A 14,682-nucleotide genomic window follows, 5' to 3' on the forward strand; every position below is an offset into this window, starting at 1 on the left:
GTGACTCTCAGGCAGGCAGTGAGCATGCGGTTACAACGGGAACCAGTGAGGTGTTAGAACCAGGCCGCAGGGCTGGAGAAGCTGGGTGTGCAGGGACCGTGAGACACAGAAGTGTGAGGGGACGTCTGCTGGGTTATGGGTTCAACAGGGCCCTCACTGTGAGCTCCGGGGAGGCCCGCTCCGCAGACACCGGCCCACGCCACGCCAGCCCCGGAGGAGCACCCGGGATCCTGTGTGCCTCCCACAGGTTTAGGGTCCATTTCCTAACCATCGCTACGTGGCCCCCCAAACAGAACACCCAGAATCACCTCTAAAGGGGCGCAGATCGCACGCTCCCTCTGCCAGAGCCCCGCTGGGTTTCCTGTCCCTCGGGGTGAAGGCCAGACTTGCCGCCACGCTCTCAGGTCCGGCCGCCTGCTGTGGCTGCCCAGGCCTGTCCCGCGGCCCTGCAATGACTACGCTGGGTTCCCCTTCTGTAGGGACTTGGCCCAGGGCTCCCGCTGCCTGACCAGCTCCGCCCACATGACCACAGGGTGAGCCGAAGCCCCAGCCCACTCGCTGCCTCAGTTTCCTGGGCAGTGTCTGCACACTCCATCTCTGCCGCCCGGCAGGGAGAGGCCAGGCGGCAGGCCCTTGGTGTGACTGCAGCCCCAGCGGGACCGGGCGGAGCATGCGCTCAGCAAACCTCTGTGCAGGGAGCAGCTTCACTCAGCCGTGGTGCCGAGGGGATTCTCCCGCTGCCGGCACCTTTCATCTCAGAAGGACGCTGGAGGGGACGCAAAACTTGGCCTCCACCCACCCCAGGCTCTCAGCTGGGCACTAACAAGACAAAACCAGGTGGTTTATTAACACGTGTAGCCCACGCCACGTGACAAAAAATCTCAATGAAAAGTAACTCAAAGCACCTTCAGCAGGAAAGGTAATTTGTAGCGCATTGGCAGGCAGAGGACGCAGCTTCCGTTTCCAGGACGCAGACTGTGGGAGGGACTCTGAGGAAGGCTTGTCTGCAGTTCCCGGGGCTCCTCTGTGGTTCCCGGGGCTCGTCTGTGGGTTCCCGGGGCTCCTCTGTGGGTTCCCGGGGCTCCTCTGTGGGTTCCCGGGGCTCATCTGTGGGTTCCCGGGGCTCCTCTGTGGTTCCTGGGGCTCCTCTGTGGTTCCCGGGGCTCGTCTGTGGGTTCCTGGGGCTCTTCTGTGGGTTCCCGGGGCTCCTCTGTGATTCTCGGGGCTCCTCTGTGGGCTCCCGGGGCTTGTCTTTGAGCTCAGCTCTGTCCCCAGGAAAAGGAGACTTTCCCTGCACCCCTCCCCGCCACCCCCCGGGCTCTGACAGGAAGGGGGAGGGGCTGCTTTCATGGCCTTCAGCTCAGAATAGCCGTCACATCCAAAGCCTATTTTGGGTGACCTATTCTGGTTTCCCTCAGCACTGCGGTAGAAAAGCTAAAAATCACTCCCGGGGCTCGTCTGTGGGCTCCCGGGGCTTGCCTCTGAGCTCAGCTCTGTCCCTCCCCAGGAAAAGGAGAGTTTCCCTGTACCCCTCCCCGCCACCCGCCGGGTTCTGACAGGAAGGGGGAGGGGCTGCTTTCATGGCCTTCAGCTCAGAATAGCCGTCACATCCAAAGCCTATTTTGGGTGACCTATTCTGGTTTCCCTCAGCACTGCGGTAGAAAAGCTAAAAATCAGATGCCTACTTTGTGCAGAGGGCTAAGTAGGAAGGAGACCTAGCCAGTGTCCTCAAAGACCTAGGCAGGGCAGACGGCGACAAAGAAATACATAGCATTAAAAAATACCAGCCCGCCGGTGTGGCCCACCGGAAACTGCTGTGTGCGCCGCCGTCAGGCACCACCCTGGCCTCTCCGCCGGTCATCACAGCCCAGAGCCAGGACAGCGCAGGGTCAACAGCCATAAAGATGCTGCCGGGGCCACAGGTGGAAGAGGCCTGTCCACACGCAATCCCAGGAGCAGCGCTGAGGCCACCTGGGAAATGTTTACGATAAAGATGACAGCGGTGACCCGGGGCCACAGGCAGGCGGCGATGCCTGGCCACGCTGAGAGAGTGCTGGACACCCGGGAGGACGGAGTGTCCCGGTGGAGCTGTCACTCTGCACGGCGGCCCTGTCCTTCGGTTTCTACAGCGTCACGTGGGAAGCGGCCGCACCAATGAAACCAGCAGTTGCTTTGCTGGGCTCCAGGACCTCTCAGAGCCCCTGAGCTGGGACTGGGGTGAAGCTGTGAGACACGCGGCAGGTCGTCTGGTCTGGAGCCAAGCGCCTGTGCTGATGGTATTCTCTCTCCTCCAAACACCCACTCGGGTGACCGCGGCCGTAGAGGGAGAGGTAGAAGTAGATAGAGGTAGAGGGAGAGGGAGAGGGAGAGGGAGGGTAGAGGTAGAGACAGACATTTATATGTGCGTGTAGATCTGTTTCCTCTTTCCTCGCTCAGCACTGTGGGGACCCCTAGCACATTGATGTATGTGGGCAGCTCGCTGCTTCTGACTGCACACAGTACCCTCTAGATTTCTGCAAATTCCCAGCAGCTGAGATTCTCATGGCTTCCTCGGTCTCCTCCACATGCATCGCCCATGCAACCCCATGCTGGCCCGGAGAGGAGTGCAGCCTTCTTCCTGTACAAAATATGGGCTCGTATGGAGATTGGCCGCCCATCTACTCCAGTGCAAGACTTTGCTAAGGGCTAGGGATTAGACAGAGATCATCAGGCAACGAAACATCACAGAAAATCAGGGTCCTCAATCTTAATGACATGAGCCTCATGCCACATTATACCATCGCCACCATCTTCACCACCACCACCACCATCACCACACCATCACCACACCATCACCACACCATCACCACCACAACCATTACCATCATTACCCCCACCATCACCATCACCTCCATTACCACCACCATCACCACCACCACCACCATCACCACCACAACCACTACTATCATTACCCCCACATTACCACCACCACCACCATCACCATCACCACCATTACCTCTACCACCATCACCACTATCACCTCCATTACCATCACCATCACCACCATTACTTCTACCACCATCACCACTATCACCTCCATTACCACACCATCACCACCATTACCACCACCATCACCACCATCACCACCACCATCACCATCACCACCACCACCACCATCACCATCATCACCACACCATCACCACCACAACCACTACCACCATTATCCCCACCATCACCATTACCTCCATTACCACCACCATCACCACCATTACTACCACCACCACCACCATCACCACCACCACCTTCTTCACCACCACCACCACTGCTTCACCACCATCACTATCACCACCACCTTTATCACCACCACCACCACCACCACAATGACCATCAATACCACAACACCACCACATTACCACCACCACCATCACCATCACCACCATTACCTCTACCACCATCACCACTATCACCATCATTACCACCATAACCACCATTACCACCACAACTTCCATTACCACCATTACCACCATCATCATGACCACCTTCATCACCACCACCACTACCATAACCAGCACCATCACCATCACCACCACTTCCATTACCACCACCATCACCACCATTACCACCACCATCACCACCACCACCTTCATCACCACCACTGCTATCACCACCATCACTATCACCACCACAATGACCATCAATACCACAACCACCACCACCATTACCACCACCACCACCATCACCATCACCACCATTACCTCCACCACCATCACCATCACCACCACCACCACCAACACCATCACCACCACCTCCATTACCACCATTACCACCATCATCATGACCACTTTCATCACCACCACCACTACCATCACCACCACCATCACCATCACCACCACCTTTGTCACCACCATCACTTCAACCACTACCTTCACCACCACCACCACTACATCCACGAGCACCATCACCACCTGACTTGCCTATAGCTGGGTTCTTAATCAGAGATAGAACCAGGATGAACACAAGACCCTGATACCTAACCCACTGCTCATGTCATTGCCCCAGAGCTATGAAACATAGCATGTTCCACTTCCTGCTTAAACTCTCAGGTGGCACAAGCTATATTGCAAGATTTAATTGCAATTAAATCTCCTTCTTGGTTTCTGTCATCAGGGGTGTGGTGTGAGTTTGTTTTTGTTTTTAAGCTTCTTGGGCAATTCTGAAGCGTGTCCCAGGTGGACAAGGCCGTCTCCGTAGCAATGGTTTCAGTGGAATGGGAAAAGTGTCTCACTGTCCAATGTCCCCACCTCCATCCCTGCATCCGCTATCTACTAACATGTTTCTAATCCAGGCTTCTGCCCTCCTATCAATGACTGTGGGAAGGTATGTGTTTTACCTGACGTGACTTTGAAATGTGAGAGTGCTCTGGGTATGGACCACAGATGCATGAATGCTCTCTATTGCCCTCAGAGCTGGGCCTATCTCTGCTTCCACTGCATGTGTCTGGGGATAGTCAGGGGCCTTCCGATTCCCAGGGGTTCGTCTTAGGCAGCAGTCCTCCATCAGCTCACGGACAGCTGCTGTGTTCAGTGTCCGGTCAGGTGTGGGCTGTTATCCACGAGGGCAAGAAGCCACTCGTGGTGACTGCAGAAGCGGAGATGCTCCGGGCCAGAGAAGTGATGTTGGTCACTGAAAAGGGGCTTCACAGCGTTACTGTTGGTCCTGGGTTCCGGTGCTCTCAGGGGAAACGCTCGGTGCTTTAGGGCCTGGAACCCTGAGCCGTGGGTGTCCGGACAAGCAGGTTCCAGGGAAGAAAGCGTGCTCCACATGGCTGTGCCGTTTGGAAAGGCGGCCAGGTTGTTCCGAAACACTGAATAGATGGCGAGCCGTCTGGCAGGAGACAGTGGAAAAGAACATGGCTTCTGCCTTGCCCACCCCCTTCAGTAAGCACCTCTGCTGGCCACAAGCTCTTCCAGCCGAAGAGCAGCGCTGACACGAGAACGTCGGCGACACGCTGCACAAGGCTTGCCAAGGCCGCGTCGCGAGGCCCCTGTGGCTGGGTGACAGCAAACTCAGGGGCGACGTGGCAGGTACAGGCTGTGGGGGCCATGGCCGGCAAGTCCAGGCGTGGCTTTGATGGCAGCGCAGGACCACGGGGTTTGGCAAAACGTACCCGCTCGTGTTTAAGGTGCTGGCGTGCGCTGAGGGTGAGCGGCGGGGGTCAGAGCTGCCACCCAGCAGGTCTGCCCCTGGCTCTGGTCCCCTGAAGGGCTTCCTTCCTGGGACTGTTTCCGGAAGGGCTCAGAGCATGTCCCTTATGCCCCTTGCACCTCCTCCACAATCCACAGGGAGACGGAGGCCCACGGAGGGCAGGCGACCTGTACAGCCACAGCGGATTCATTCCCGGCCAGGCTGGGGCCCGGGCGGGGGTCCTGGCCTGGCGTCCCTGGCGCCTCTGTGGCCGCTCTGTCCGCTCAGGCTCCCCTGGCGCCCAGGACGCTGTGAGCAGACCCTTCCCCACCCACCCAGCGAGCGCCCTGAGCGCCCTCCCGTGCCGGTGCCACAGCCAGGGAACAGAGGGGTGCGGACACGGCCCCACAGAGGGACTGGTGAGGGGGGATCACTCCTTCCTCCACCCCCGCCAGGCGCGTTTCCCAGGGACTGAGTTCCCGCAGCCCTGCTCCTGGGCTTGGGGTGACTCTTCCCCTCCCCGACACCTGACGATGGCATCACTGTCTCCTGCGCTGAGTTCCACGGCCCCGGTGCCCATTCCCTCCTCGTGGTTCTCCCGTCTCTGCCTGAAATCGGCCAGGTGCGCCTCCACAGTCTCATCCTCATCAGCGGGCCTTTGTGTCTGGGGAGAGTCCTGGTGAGACTCTGCACACGGAAGGGGGCCACCCTGCTGTCATTTGAGGGGCAGAGGCCCAGGTGCTGCCTAAGGTCACTCCCCAGGGCTGACAGCTCTCCCCTGGACAGACCAGCTTCCTGAAGTGTGATTATGTCCAAAAAACTCTGGACTTCGATTGAGAGACTTTACTAGACAGACTGTTGTAACCGGGAGAAAAGCAGGCTGCCTGACACTGTGCCCCTCTCCGACGCAGCAGAAACTGGCCTTTCTCCCCCAGGGGGAGAGGGAGCACGGGGAGAGGGGAAGCTGCCAGGCAGGGCAGGCACCAGGGTGTCGCGAGGAAAGTGCCCCGTGAGGTCAGCTGCTGCCCAGGAGGAGCTGTACGGGGCAAGATCCACGCTGGAGACAAGCAGAGCTCAGGGGAGGACCAGGCTCCAGTTCGGTCAGGAAAGAGCAGCAGGCAGCTGTGACACGTGCTCAGCCGTGCTGACGTGGCCTCACTGAGTTCACTGTGCAATGGGGACAGCAGAGGTTTAGAAGGAGGCGACTGTCCCATGGCCAGGACAGGGCGAGGACGAGGGTGGCGGGAGCTGAGGAGCAGGTGCTAGAACCAAGCCCAGAGATGCAGGTTGCCAAGGTGAGGTTGCCATGGGAATGCTGCTCCCCACCCCGCCCTCACAGAGGTACCAGTTCTAGAAACACCTGAGCGGCTCTTGACCTTGAGCAGATGGCACAGGCCTCTGAGCTCAGTGTGGCCGGACAGTCAGGACATTTCTCTGTCGGCACAAGACTTGGCCGCATCTGAGGCACAGCGAGTGGGGACATGGTCATGGAGGCAGTGCCAGGCGGGGTCAGCAAGGCCCTGGCTGGGGAGCGGGGTGGTCATTGGAGCTGCCTGAGCCCGAAGTTGCTCTTCAGGTCCTTCGTCGGTAATGGGGGAAAGTGGGCATCTCAGGACGCGTCTGGCTCTGAGTCCACCAGGGCTCAGTGTGCTCCCTGGCACGTTTGAGCCTCAGTTGTGGCCTGGACCTCAGGTGAAGGCCTCTAGGGGAAGGGGAGGGGAGGCCCAGGGCGCCTAGTGTGGTTCTCTCCGTATCTGTGTCCCCTCAGGAAAGAAAGGGGTTCATTCCAACAGTGCTGAACCAGGCAGAGCTGGTGAAGGAGAGGGCGGGGAGGAGTCCCACCAGGAATGGGTAGTGTCCAGAAGTCAGAGGCAGCTGGGTCCCTGTGACCATCCCAGGCCTGAGGGGACAGGGGGAGCAGTAGAGGATCCTGGGGACAGAGAGCCTAGTGCAGCAGCCACCAACAGGGACAGGGGACTTGGTTTGATGGACTGTATGGAATCATGGAAGCAAATGCCCACTTTTCCTCTCTCTCACCCTTGGATCTCCTACAGGTGCTCCTAGGGGGCAGCCAGAGCCCCTTGATGCCACCTGTATGGTGAGCCTTTCCCTCTCATGGGCACAGACAGAGCATGGTGGGAAAGGGGGAGGAGGCCTGCAGCGTCACAAGGAAGACATCCAGCTCATCCTCAAATGACACAGGAATCTCAGTACACAAGGGTGTTTAATACCTATTGAGTGGACAGGTCAGGTATATGGGTGGATGGATGGAGGGTGGAGGATGGATGGATGGATGGATGGATGGATGATGGATGGGTGAATGGATGGGTGGATAGATGAATGGATGGATGGTAGATGGATGGATGGTGGATGGATGGATGGACAGTAGATGGGTGGATGATGGGTAGATGGGTGGAGGTATGATGAATGATGGATGGTGGATGGATGGATGGTGGATGGGTGAGTGGATGGATGGTGGATGGGTGAGTGGATGGGTGGATGGTTGGAGGTATGATGAATGATGGATGATGGATGGATGGTGGGTGGATGGATGGTGGATAGCTCTGAGTGTGTGAAAATGAAGGCTAGAAAAGGGGCATGAGACTGGCCTCCACCTCTTCTATTCAACAGATCCCTTCATGCTCAAAGCATATAAACCATTGAGTAAGGACTCCACAGTTCTTAAGATGCCACACCTCTCACTTCCTTCTACCTCCTCCTGACAGTTGGCCTGCATTAGGGCCAGTGCCTGAGACAGAAGGAAAGGGTAACATGATCTATGCCTACCTTGAAAGTGAGATTGTGGAAATCTACATCACGTAGTATTTTTGCATCTTGCAACATGCAGCCTGCCTGCAGATGGTTTCACGGTCATGTGACTTCCCTGGGCGTATGCGGAGGCACACGCTGCATCACAGGGGACCTTGGGGACCCGGTGTCCTTTCATTCTGCTCAACGATTTATTAAAGAACATTTTTTAATTTGTTACGCACGGTATTTCTTTGCTCTTGATCCGTGGAATAAACAATGCTTTTAAAATGCCAGCGTTCATCACAGGCTCTCCATTTCAGTAGACAAACAACCCTGCTGTTCCTCACCCTTTCTTGGCACACGACTGTCGGCAGCTCTGCCAGAATTTGGAATAGCAAGACGTGACAAGGCACATTTATCCCTGCGCGAGGGATGGTGCGCCATCAATATTTCATGGCAAACAAATGGCCCAATAAAAAACGCACACACTGCTCACCAGGAGGAGCCGCTGGGTTGGGTGTGAGGGCTCCTCTCTGGAGGTCCGTGGGAATGTGTCCCTCAGCCAACGGGGCTTTCAGTAAGCGCCCCTCCACACGCTTCTTCCTGGTAGAGCTGTGCTTACCTGGGCGGAAGTTAGGGGCTGCGAGTCTGTCTCCCCACCAACCGTGAGCCCCCGTATGGCAAGGGTTTGGCCCTGTGGCTGCCAGCATCCAGCGCCATGCCTATGGCACTGAGCCTGACTAAATGCTCCTGGAATGAACATATTTGTGGGCAGATAGCGTGTTTTAGAATAAAGAGAAAATTAGTATCATTCTCTCCAGGAATCTTTGCTTCCTGCTTACATTTTGGTGTTGTGTTCTTTATAAAATGCAAGTTCTATGATTCTCAAAATTCGACGACTTATTGTCTGTGACGATCAAAGAGCTTCGGTAGCTCACCGCATCTGGACCCTGTCTCAGGACTAGGTTAGGGTCAGTTCATTCACCTTCTTAATTACTCTATTTTCCCATGGGCGTGAACTGCGCCCAACCCCGCTTTATTGAAAGCACCTCCCCTGCCTGCGGTGCCTCCGTTCACTCAGAGGATAGTCTGTAAGGGCAGAGGCAGAGACAGACATGAGGACTATGGGTAAATGGCACATGGACTTGTTTTCTTAGGCTCTGCTCACCTGCATGTCACATGGCTCACGTAGACCAGTGCATCTCCCACCTGAGCGTCACTGCGTGAGTCACCTGGGGTCCCAGCCACACCCCGAGAGTTTCGGACTCAGCAGGCCTGGAGTGAGGCCTGAGAGTTTGTATTGCAAGTGCCGTGGGTCTGGGACCATCCTGTGGGGTTAGGATTAGGGTTTAGGGTTAGGGTTAGGGTTAGGGTTAGGGTTTAGGGTTAGGATTAGGTTAGGGTTAGGGTTAGGGAGTAGGGTTAGGGTTATGGGTTAGGATTAGGGTTAGGGTTACAGTTTCTGTTTAGTTTATGGTTGGGTTGGGGTTTATTAAATGCTGTTTCTAATGCTGCCTCTCTCCTGTGGTGGCATAATCTTCAGCTGACTGTCCCGCAGACACCCACCAACATCACTGCTGTTTGCTGCTCTTTGTGGGCGGCCCTACCTCTCTGAGTGATGCTGATAGCGACCTGCCACATTCCCAGGTTAGGGCACAGAGAGCCCTCGGAAAGGCCCCCCTTTCCCTGCATCCCTCCAGGCGGCTGGGAAAGGGAGGAACTGGGATGATCACAGTGGCCTTAGTGTTCACCCCGGTTTATCACCTGCCCTGACACCAGCAGGCTCCTCGGGGAGTCGGGCCGTGGGCCGTCACCACAGCGCGTCCCATAGGCGCCTGCTTCCCCGCTTCATCGGCAGCATCAGCACCTGGCAGTGGGTGACCTCCTTTCCTTCCTGGTCATGCACCTGCTTTGCTCTCTCCCATTCCCACATCCCTCGTTCTCCATCCGGGCAGCACTGTTTCCGTCGCCTCCCACGTCCTCAGTTTTCATAGATTTCCCTGCGGTCCCAGCCTCGGCGCTGGGCCTGATGTGTAAGAGGCATGCCCTTTGCCCTTTGCCTCGAGGAATGGATGAGGAGAGACCCGAGGGCAGGAGTCGCAGGTGTGGGAAGAGGGAAGGCAGAGAAGATGGCCGTGGCCGTGGCTGTGGCCGCAGCATCTGCCCCCTTTTCATGGTTCTCGAGTCTGTCAGAGATGACTGGGAACTCCACACAAAATAGCAGGCGTCTGTCTGGCCTGACTCCCCAGCTGGAGGCGGGCGCGTGGGGTCCCCAGGCCTCATTGCCTGTGAGCTGCCCTCCATCGTGGAAGTCCCTGCCCATGGACACAGCCCGCCCAGCCTCTGTGGCTTCTGCTGACACCTCTGAAAGTGCCATTCTCCTGGGACAAGGCCTCGTGAGGACACAGAGCCGGGACTCAGGCAGCAGGTCTCCAGGTTTGCCGACCCCGCTGGAGGGACACCCGCCTGGGAGAGGCTTGCAAAGGCCCCACTCTACAAAGTGCAGGAAACACAGAAGCTGCGGACCAAGCCCCAGGAGCCTTGAGCAGGCGGGGCCCTGCGCACTGGCTTAAGTGCCTACAAAAGGAAGCCTTCACAAGGCTAAGGCAACATGCTGCTTCCTTCTTCTCTTGTTTCAAAGGACAGAAAATAAATGTGCATCCCATCCGTGTAGGTACATCCCGACCCTGTAGGTGCGTCCCATCCATGTAGGTGGTGTAGGTGCATCCCATCCATGTAGGTGTGTCCCGTCTGTGTAGGTTCATCCAGTCCAGGTAGGTGCGTCCTGTCCATGTAAGTGTCCGGTCTGTGTAGGTGCGTCCCGTCCCTGTAGGTGCGTCCCGTCCTTGTAGGTGCGTCCCGTCCATGTAGGTGCGTCCCATCCATGTAGGTGTGTCCTGTCTGTGTAGGTTCATCCAGTCCATGTAGGTGCGTCCCATCCATGTAGGTGCGTCCCGTCCGTGTAGGTGCGTCCTGTCCGTGTAGGTGCGTCCCGTCCGTGTAGGTGCGTCCTGTCCGTGTAGGTGCGTCCCGTCCGTGTAGGTGCGTCCTGTCCGTGTAGGTGCGTCCCGTCCGTGTAGGTGCGTCCTGTCCGTGTAGGTGCGTCCCGTCCGTGTAGGTGCGTCCTGTCCGTGTAGGTGCGTCCCGTCCGTGTAGGTGCGTCCTGTCCGTGTAGGTGCGTCCCGTCCGTGTAGGTGCGTCCCGTCCATGTAGGTGCGTCCCATCCATGTAGGTGGTGTAGGTGCATCCCATCCATGTAGGTGTGTCCCGTCTGTGTAGGTTCATCCAGTCCAGGTAGGTGCGTCCCGTCCATGTAAGTGTCCGGTCTGTGTAGGTACATCCCGACCCTGTAGGTGCGTCCCGTCCGTGTAGGTGCGACCTGTCCGTGTAGGTGCGTCCCGTCCTTGTTGGTGCGTCCCGTCCGTGTAGGTGCGTCCCGTCCGTGTAGGTGCGTCCCATCCATGTAGGTGTGTCCCGTCTGTGTAGGTTCATCCAGTCCATGTAGGTGAGTCCTGTCCATGTAAGTGTCCGGTCTGTGTAGGTGCGTCCCGTCCCTGTAGGTGCGTCCCGTCCTTGTAGGTGCGTCCCGTCCGTGTAGGTGCCATGGACACAGCCCGCCCAGCCTCTGTGGCTTCTGCTGACACCTCTGAAAGTGCCATTCTCCTGGGACAAGGCCTCGTGAGGACACAGAGCCGGGACTCAGGCAGCAGGTCTCCAGGTTTGCCGACCCCGCTGGAGGGACACCCGCCTGGGAGAGGCTTGCAAAGGCCCCACTCTACAAAGTGCAGGAGACACAGAAGCTGCGGACCAAGCCCCAGGAGCCTTGAGCAGGCGGGGCCCTGCGCACTGGCTTAAGTGCCTACAAAAGGAAGCCTTCACAAGGCTAAGGCAACATGCTGCTTCCTTCTTCTCTTGTTTCAAAGGACAGAAAATAAATGTGCATCCCATCCGTGTAGGTACATCCCGACCCTGTAGGTGCGTCCCATCCATGTAGGTGGTGTAGGTGCATCCCATCCATGTAGGTGTGTCCCGTCTGTGTAGGTTCATCCAGTCCAGGTAGGTGCGTCCCGTCCATGTAAGTGTCCGGTCTGTGTAGGTACATCCCGACCCTGTAGGTGCGTCCCATCCATGTAGGTGGTGTAGGTGCATCCCATCCATGTAGGTGTGTCCCGTCTGTGTAGGTTCATCCAGTCCATGTAGGTGAGTCCTGTCCATGTAAGTGTCCGGTCTGTGTAGGTGCATCCGGTCCATGTAGGTGCATCCCATCCATGTAGTGGTGTAGGTGCATCCCATCCATGTAGGTGCATCCCATCCATGTAGGTGCTTCCCGTCCTTGTAGGTGCGTCCTGTCCATGTAGGTGCGTCCCGTCCGTGTAGGTGCGTCCTGTCCATGTAGGTGCGTCCCGTCCGTGTAGGTGCGTCCCGTCCCTGTAGGTGCGTCCCGTCCTTGTAGGTGCGTCCCGTCCGTGTAGGTGCGTCCCGTCGGTGTAGGTGCGTCCTGTCTGTGTAGGTTCATCCAGTCCATGTAGGTGCGTCCCATCCATGTAGGTGCGTCCCGTCCGTGTAGGTGCGTCCCGTCCGTGTAGGTGCGTCCCGTCTGTGTAGGTGCATCCCATCCGTGTAGGTGCGTCCCATCCCTGTAGGTGCGTCCCGTCCGTGTAGGTGCGTCCCGTCCATGTAGGTGCATCCCGTCCGTGTAGGTGCGTCCCATCCATGTAGGTGCGTCCCGTCCTTGTAGGTGCGACCCGTCCGTGTAGGTGCGTCCCATCCGTGTAGGTGCGTCCTGTCCCTGTAGGTGCGTCCCGTCCCTGTAGGTGTGTCCCGTCCGTGTAGGTGCGTCCCGTCCCTGTAGGTGAGTCCCGTCCGTGTAGGTGTGTCCCGTCCGTGTAGGTGCGTCCCATCCGTGTAGGTGTGTCCCATCCATGTAGGTGTGTCCTGTCTGTGTAGGTTCATCCAGTCCGTGTAGGTGCGTCCCATCCATGTAGGTGCGTCCCGTCCGTGTAGGTGCGTCCCGTCCGTGTAGGTGCGTCCTGTACATGTAGGTGAGTCCCGTCCATGTAGGTGCGTCCCATCCATGTAGGTGCGTCCTCGTCCGTGTAGGTGCGTCCCGTCCATGTAGGTGAGTCCCATCCGTGTAGGTGTGTCCCGTCCGTGTAGGTGCGTCCGGTCCGTGTAGGTGCGTCCCGTACGTGTGTCCCGTCCATGTAGGTGCGTCCCATCCGTGTAGGTGCGTCCCATTCGTGTAGGTGCGTCCCCGTCTGTGTAGAGCGTTCTAGCTAAAAGCTGTGTCTTCGGTTTGGTGGAAATTCATCTCAGACCTTGATCAGGCCGAGAGCATCAGGCAGCCCTTCCTGTGCCCGCGTGGGTGACCATGCTGGGGCACGCCCTCCATGTCCCTCCCTGCACCAAAGGGCACCATCTTTGTTCAAGTCCACAGCAGACCAGCCGTTGGGATTTCCAACCTTTAACTCCTTCTCCCTAAAGCAACCCACATCCTCAGCCTGCTGCCATCTGATCTGACCTTACCCCTCATGGACACTTATGTTACTCACCTACCAGGTTAATGGTGGACACTATTGCGTGTTCTTTTGCTCACCTGCCCTCTCCTGTTTTCTCTGCTTTTAACGGTTCACTTTCTGAGGAGCTCGAAAAAAAATGCCTGCTCTTGTGAACTTAGTCTGCCCAGAAGGGCCCAGGGCACCCGCGGGCCTGTGCGCTGGGGCACCCCAGGTCCTATGCACCCATCTTACCCCAGGTCCTGTGCACCCGTGGCACCCCAGGTCCTGTGCACCCATGTCACCCCAGGTCCTGTGCACTGGGGCACCCCAAGTCGTCTGCACCCATGTCACCCCAGGTCCTGTGCGCTGGGGCATCCCAGGTCCTATGCGCCCAGAGAGCAGACATCTTTTCCCAAGGCCCCTGTGCCTTTTCTGGAGTCACTAAAATGTTTCTCCAGAACTCCAAGCATTTCCTTTTTTGGTTAATTTTCATTTGTGTTTAGCATTATATTTCCTTTTTCTAAAGTAATGCATATTGATGCTTAAAATAGGGAACAACGGTCCCTTCTGCCTCTCAGCATCCCAACCCCAGAATGGAGACCACCTTAACTCTTTTATACCATGTCCCCTGGGAGTAACATCATGTCACCAAGAATATGCTCCTTTTGCTGCTTTCTACTAATTAATTTATTCATTTTTATTGTCCTTTTATTGATTTGAGAGAGAGAGAGAGGAAGCACAACAATTTGTTGTTCCACTTATTAATGCATCATTGGTTGATTCTTGTATGTGCACTGACCAGGGACCGAACCCACAACCTCAGTGTAACAGGATGATGCTCTAACCAAGCCTGAGCCACCCAGCCAAGCCCTTTATTTTCTTTTTAAATGATAGACAAGAAGTTGGCACACTTTCCTCTACACCCCTCTGCCTTCTCCTTATATGTGCATTTTATTTCCTCTGCAGGTTACCTTTATAAACTTAACCTAGAGGCCTGATGCACTAAATTCGTGCAAGAATAGGCCTTCCTTCCCCCAGCTGCCGGCACCAGCTTCCCTCTGGCACCCGGGACCTGGGCTTCACTCTGGCTCCGGCTTTGTCTGAAAGGACTCCGGAATCACATCCGGAATCACGTCCGGTTTAATTAGCATATTACGCTTTTATTATAGACTAGAGGCCCGGTGCACAAAAATTTGTGCACTTGAGGGGGAGGGGGGTCCCTCAGCCTGGCCTGTGCCCTCTCGCAGTCTGGGACCCCTTGGGAGATAAC

At 56.9% G+C, this 14,682-nt stretch overlaps 1 protein-coding gene and 1 long non-coding RNA gene across 3 annotated transcripts in view; both read left to right on the plus strand.

Annotated features, from left to right (window-relative positions):
* DPP6 (dipeptidyl-peptidase 6) overlaps positions 1-14,682 on the plus strand; it is a 386,529-nt gene that overhangs the window by 296,495 nt on the left and 75,352 nt on the right. The window lies entirely within an intron of this gene.
* On the plus strand, positions 10,766-11,392 carry LOC106724533. Of its 2 annotated transcripts, none has more exons than XR_001360350.1 (3): positions 10,766-10,785; positions 10,843-11,146; positions 11,363-11,392. It is a non-coding gene; the product is annotated as an uncharacterized LOC106724533 (long non-coding RNA). The 2 variants fall into 2 exon arrangements; XR_001360349.1 differs by lacking the exon at positions 11,363-11,392 and adding an exon at positions 11,209-11,232 and having other exon boundaries at positions 10,843-11,142.

The sequence above is a fragment of the Myotis brandtii genome, unplaced genomic scaffold (genome assembly GCF_000412655.1).
Source record: "Myotis brandtii unplaced genomic scaffold, ASM41265v1 scaffold868, whole genome shotgun sequence".
NCBI lineage: Eukaryota > Metazoa > Chordata > Mammalia > Chiroptera > Vespertilionidae > Myotis > Myotis brandtii.